Source organism: Ahaetulla prasina, chromosome 10, assembly GCF_028640845.1.
Source record: "Ahaetulla prasina isolate Xishuangbanna chromosome 10, ASM2864084v1, whole genome shotgun sequence".
NCBI classification, from domain to species: Eukaryota; Metazoa; Chordata; class Lepidosauria; order Squamata; family Colubridae; genus Ahaetulla; species Ahaetulla prasina.
In genome coordinates, this window is record NC_080548.1 from 12,286,726 (window position 1) to 12,293,050 (window position 6,325).

The window sequence follows — 6,325 nt, forward strand, 5'->3', positions numbered from 1 at the left end:
TAGATGTTAACCCCTTCCCTTCCACCTTCTCCAGAGAGCTGGGTCTTTGTAAATGTGTCCGTAGGATAATTTGAACCTGTTTATTTGTGCCTCAATTGACAGGTATTTGTTTGATGACCCATGGTTTGTTTCTTTGGCTATCCATAATATTTTCAGGGATCTTCTCCCATATCAACGTTCAAAAGCATTCAATCTTCTTTCTATCCTGCTTCTTCACATTTCAACGTTTGCTTCTGTTGAGTGCCATAGGGTTCTTGCATGGCACTGATCTTTGTAGGTACAAGTAGTCCTCCATTCATTTAGTGAACATTCAGAAGTACAAAGGCACTAAAAAAAGGGCCCCATGACTGCTTTTCACATTTATAACCATTGCGGAATAGAATAGAATAGAATAGAATAGAATAGAATAGAATAGAATAGAATAGAATAGAATAGAATAGATTTTTTTATTGGCCAAGTGTGATTGGACACACAAGGAATCTGTCATGGTGCATATGCTCTCAGTGTACATAAAAGAAAAAATACATTCGTCAAGAATCATAAGGTACAACACTTAATGATAGTCATAGGATACAATAAGCAATCAAACCATACTAGGAAACAATCAATATCAGTATAAATCGTAAGGATACAAGCAACAAAGTTACAGTCATAAGTGGAAGGAGATGGGTGATGGGAACGATGAGAAGATTAATAGTAGTGCAGATTTAGTAAATAGTTTGACAGTGTTGAGGGAATGATTTGTTTAGCAGAGTGATGGCGTTTGGGAAAAAACTGTCCTTGTGTCTAATTGTTCTGGTGGGTAGTGCTCTGTAGTGTTGTTTTGAGGGTAGGAGTTGAAACAGTTTATGTCCAGGATGCTAGGGGTCTGTAAATATTTTCACAGCCCTCTTTCTGACTCATGCAGTATACAGGTCCTCAGTTGAAGGCAGGTTGGTAGCCATTGCCATCTAATGGCACCCCCATCCACAATCAAAATTCAGAGACCTGGAAACTGGCCTTTGTGATGGTCGCAGTGTCCTGTGGTCAGTCAGTGATAACGTTTTGAGACCTTCTGACAAGCAAAGTCAATGGGGAAGCCAGATTCCTGGCAGTTAAGAAGCAAAAAGAAAATTTTCCCAGCTGTGCCAACGTGACATCTCTAATAAATTGGAACTTTGAGGAACCTCAAGCCTCAGAGCTTTATTTCGTTGGGGCTGTTCCTTGGAACCCTGACATTTCCCTTAACAACAATGTTACTAGACAACAGTGTCAAGAAAGGTCATAAAATGGGGAAAAACTCACTCAGCAACTCTCTTGCTTAGCAACCAAAATTTTGGGCTTAACAGTGGTTGTAAATTGAGGACTTCCTACTCCATGTGGCTTACAAAATGATAAAAAAATTAATGAGTAAGGTAAATAAAATGTGGGTCCAGCATTCTAATTCACCCATTTCATAAGAAATTTACTACAGGTAATTCTCGGGTTATGACCACAGCTGAGCCCCAAATTTATGTTGCTAAGTGAAACATTTGTTCAGTGCCCCATTTTACAACTTTTCCTGCCACAGTTGTTAAGTGAATCTTTGCATTTGTTAAGTCAGTAACATGGTTGTTAAGTGAATCTGGCTTCCCCATTGACTTTGCTTGTCAGAAGGTCGCCAAAGGGGATCACATGACCTTGGGGTGCTGCGACCGTCATAAGTATGAACCATGCCAAGCATCTGGATTTTGATCATGTGACCGTGAGGGGATGCTGCAAAAGTGAAAAGATGCTGCAAAGTGTGAAAAACGATCATAAGTCACTTTTTTCCAGTGCTGTTGTAACTTTGAACGGTCACTAAATGAACTGTTGTAAATTGAGGATTACCTGTATATAGTGGGTACTTTTGGGTCAGTCATTCTTGCTCAACCCAATCTACCTCGCAGGGTTGTTGTTAAGAACAGCAGGAAAAAAGGGCATAGGGCGCTTGAACTCTTAAATGAAAGGTAAGATATAAATGAGTATCTCATACATACATTATTATCTTTTATAATTACCATGATTATAAATTATTGCATTATATTATATGCCTAGAGTAGTTCTCTGGTGAGATAGGTGGCATTTAACAAATGAATAAATAACAATAAATAAATATATTTCTTTTTGGGAAGACTTTTTCATGAGCAACGCTTATCTGTCTTGGGAGAAAACCTCTACCATACTACCATGCTGTGCCAATAATTAGTGATGCCACGAAGGAGAGATACCGCTGGGTGGCAGCATTTGCCTTCAAAATTCCATTAATTTCTGAAAAGTAAATGAACTGGGGTTGCTCTCCTGTGCAAATGGAGTGACCACATTTTCACTGTTCATTTTAATTCCACCTTATCATTATTACTGGACACACAAATGCTAGAAGAGTGTTGGCCAACATTTTGACTTGTTCGACTTTCTGGGGGGGGGGCAGGTTCTCAGCCACTGGGGGAAAAAAATCAACATTTTACCAAAGGAACCTGTAGGATTGGGGTTTTTTTGTTTTTGTTTTTGTTTTGTTTTGTAGCTCAGGGTTGAAACGAGGGTCTTTGGTGCTTTCTGGGTTTGGTTTTCTTGCAGATGTTTTATTACCCAAACTAGTCACTAGCACTGACTAGTTTGGGCAATGTGATGTCTCCAAGAAAACAACCAAGCTCAGAGAACCCTAAGGACACCTAAGGATTTTTTTTTGGTACTCTGTCCATAATTTCCTTTCCTTTCCTTTCCTTTCCTTTCCTTTCCTTTCCTTTCCTTTCCTTTCCTTTCCTTTCCTTTCCTTTCCTTTCCTTTCCTTTCCTTCCCTTTCCTTCCCTTCCCTTCCCTTTCCTTCCCTTCCTTCCTTCCTTTCTTCCCTTCCTTTCTTTCTCTCTCTCTTTCCATCCTTTATTTCTTTTCTTTTTCCTTTCCTTTCCTTTCCTTTCCTTTCCTTTCCTTTCCTTTCCTTTCCTTTCCTTTCCTTTCCTTTCCTTTCCTTTCCTTTCCTTTTCTCCCCTCCCCTCCCCTCCCCTCCCCTTCCCCTTTGTCACATCTGATTTTCCTCACTCTCGGTTTGAATTCCTTATTGCACCATCTGCTTTTCACAGCAACATTCACCGTCCCTGTTGGCCGTGAACATTTACCAAAAGAATCTCTGTCAAAACAGCCTTAAGGCTTATGCTAGCAACGTTCCTCCCCCTTGCCTGTCTCTGCAGCCAGGTGAGAGATAGGAGGGCTTTGGGAGAAACCTCCACGCCTGTCTCCAGACAGCCAGGAGGCCTTTTTCCCTTATGGAAAGCGCCTGGGATTAGCTCCCCATCTTGGAGATCCCAGGCTGACATTCTTTCCAGATCATCCTTCGAAGGGGCTTTAACCCCTAACTGCCCTTGGAAAGGAAAGCCAGGGGAAGCCTCCTGAGAGGGAAGAGTCCAGGGCCAGGAGTGGGAGGAAAGAAAGGAAGGAAGGAAGGAAGGAAGGAAGGAAGGAAGGAAGGAAGAAAGAAAGAAAGATGGATTGGAGGAGGAAAGAAGGGAGGGAGGGAGGGAGGGAAAGAGGGAGGGAGGGAGGAAGGAAGAAAGGAAGAAAGGAAGGAAGATGGATAGGAGGAGAAAGGGAGGGAGGGAGGGAAGAGAAGGATGGGAGGGAGGAAGGAAGGAGGGAAGAAAGGAAGGAAGATGGATAGGAGGAGAAAGGGAGGGAGGGAGGGAAGAGAAGGATGGGAGGGAGGAAGGAAGGAGGGAAGGAAGAAGGAAGGAAGATGATTGGAGGAAGAAGGAAAGAAGGAAGGAAGGAAGGAAGAAAGAAAGAAAGAAAGCTGGATTGGGGGAGGAAAGAAGGGAGGGAGGGAGGGAGGGAGGGAGGGAGGAAGGAAGGAAGAAAGGAAGGAAGGAAGATGGATAGGAGGAGAAAGGGAGGTAGGGAGGGAAGGGAAGGAAGGAAGATGGATAGGAGGAGAAAGGAAGGGAGGGAGGGAAGAGAAGGATGGGAGGGAGGAAGGAAGGAGGGAAGGAAGAAGGAAGGAAGATGATTGGAGGAAGAAGGAAAGAAGGAAGGAAGAAAGGAAGGAAGGAAGGAAGGAAGAAAGAAAGCTGGATTGGAGGAGGAAAGAAGGGAGGAAAGAAGGAAGGGAGGGAGGGAGGAAGGAAGGAAGAAAGGAAGGAAGGAAGATGGATAGGAGGAGAAAGGAAGGGAGGGAGGGAAGAGAAGGATGGGAGGGAGGAAGGAAGGAGGGAAGGAAGAAGGAAGGAAGATGATTGGAGGAAGAAGGAAAGAAGGAAGGAAGAAAGGAAGGAAGGAAAGAAGGAAGATGGATTGGACGAGGAAGGAAGGAAAGAAGATAGATCGAGGCTGTGATTATAGATGAAATGTGCAAGAGATGCTTTTTGGCCTTTGAATACAGTTTGTTTTGTTTGTAGAACAATTTCATTTATTATTTTCTGTAATCATCCAAAGCAAAAGAACAAAAGCCAGAATAACCTGGCTGAGCAATCCGTAGATTTGATGGTTATTCTAATTAACAAGGGGAAGAATGTCGAGCATCAGAACAGTCTATTTTCCTGAGGTAATCATTTGTCATATTATGTCTTTATTTGGTTTTTTTAGATTTTTTTTAAAAAAAACCCATCTTTATTATTTTTTATAAATAACTCAAGGCAGTGAATGTACCTAATGCTTCTTCCTCCTCCTATTTTCCCCACAATAACAACACTATAGGGTGAGTTGCATTGAGAGAGAGTGATTGGCCAACCGGATATGTTAATTTTTTTCTGGTGTGTGGGGGGGGAGTAAATTATCTAGAAATAAGTGGCATGATACAGGAATGAATTGTTCCAACTGGTACCATATGTACTCTTCTTCTTCTTTTTTTTGAATCACTTGATTTAATTTCAAACTTTATAGCCCTCCCTCCATGTTTTGGTGTAATTCAGGGGTCTCCAAACTTGGCAACTTTAAGACTTCTGGACTTCAACTCCCAGAATTCCTCAGTCAGCCATGCATGGCTGGCTGAGGAATTCTGGGAGTTGAAGTCCAGAAGTCTTAAAGTTGCCAAGTTTGGAGACCCCTGAAAGCTGTCTCACTGGCTCAAGGTTGACCCAAGCTTCCATCCTTCCGAGGTGGGTAAAATGAAGACCCAGATTGTTGGGGGCAAGAGGCTGACTCTGTAAACCGCTTAGAGAGGGCCGTAAAGCACTACATGAAGTGGTATTTAAGCAGAGGTGAGCTTCACATACTGTAGAACCGGATAGGTGAGCTCGTGCGCGCGCCATCCGTGCATGCAGGCGGCTTTACGGAAGTTGCTCGCTCGTGCCATCTACACATGCATGCAACATCAAACAACACGGCAATTCGCTTGGTTGTGCCGTCCGTGCATGCATGCAGCGTAAGAAACACAGCGAAATAGGATAATACCACCTCTGTATTTAAGTCTAAGTGCTATTACTATCAGTCACTAAGCACTTTTCTATACCAATTGCCTTAAACTCAATTTATCTCTGTTGAAGTAATCATGGTCTAATAGTGGAGTATTTGGAATGAAATAGATTTGACTTAAATATCAACAAAACAGTAGGGACGCGGTGGCTCAGGGGCTAGGACGTTGAGCTTGTCGATCGAAAGGTCGGCAGCTCAGTGGTTCAAATCCCTAGGGTTGCCGTGTAACAGGTGAGCTCCCATTACTTGTCCCAGCTTCTGCCAACCTAGCAGTTTGAAAGCATGTAAAAATGCAAGTAGAAAAAATAGGGTCCACCTTTGGTGGGAAGGTAACAGTGTTCTGTGCGCCTTTGGCGTTGAGTCATGCCAGCCACATGACCACGGAGACGTCTTCGGACAGCGCTGGCTCTTCGGCTTTGAAACGGAGATGAGCACCGCCCCCTAGAGTCGGCAACGACTAACATGTATGTGCAAGGGGAACCTTTACCTTTACCTTTATCAACAAAACCACCAAATAAAGCCACCAAATAAAGATATAGGAGACTCTTCCTGCTTCAAGTTGAGGAGGATTTTTGCAGCTGTTTACTTTGTTTACCAGTTTAAAGAGGCCCATTCCTCTGAGTTGGCCTGGAGCATCCGCAACAGGCGGCCGAATGACGCCAGCAGCATTTGTGTCGTTGCGTCACTAGCCCCACCCCTTTCAACTTTGGACGTGCTTGTGGGGCAACGCACTGTATTTGTCATTTTGACAAAAGCAGGAATCTGCGGCAGACGCCCATGCACTGGCCTTTTAAAATGTTTCCTTAATAAATCATCTGCTATAAATACAGAGAGAGAGAGAAAGGAGAGGGCAGGTGTAGAGTCTTAGGCTACCAGATAAAATTAATGTTAGGCCTGGCTGGTTCTGAGAATCTGGGACTTGTGT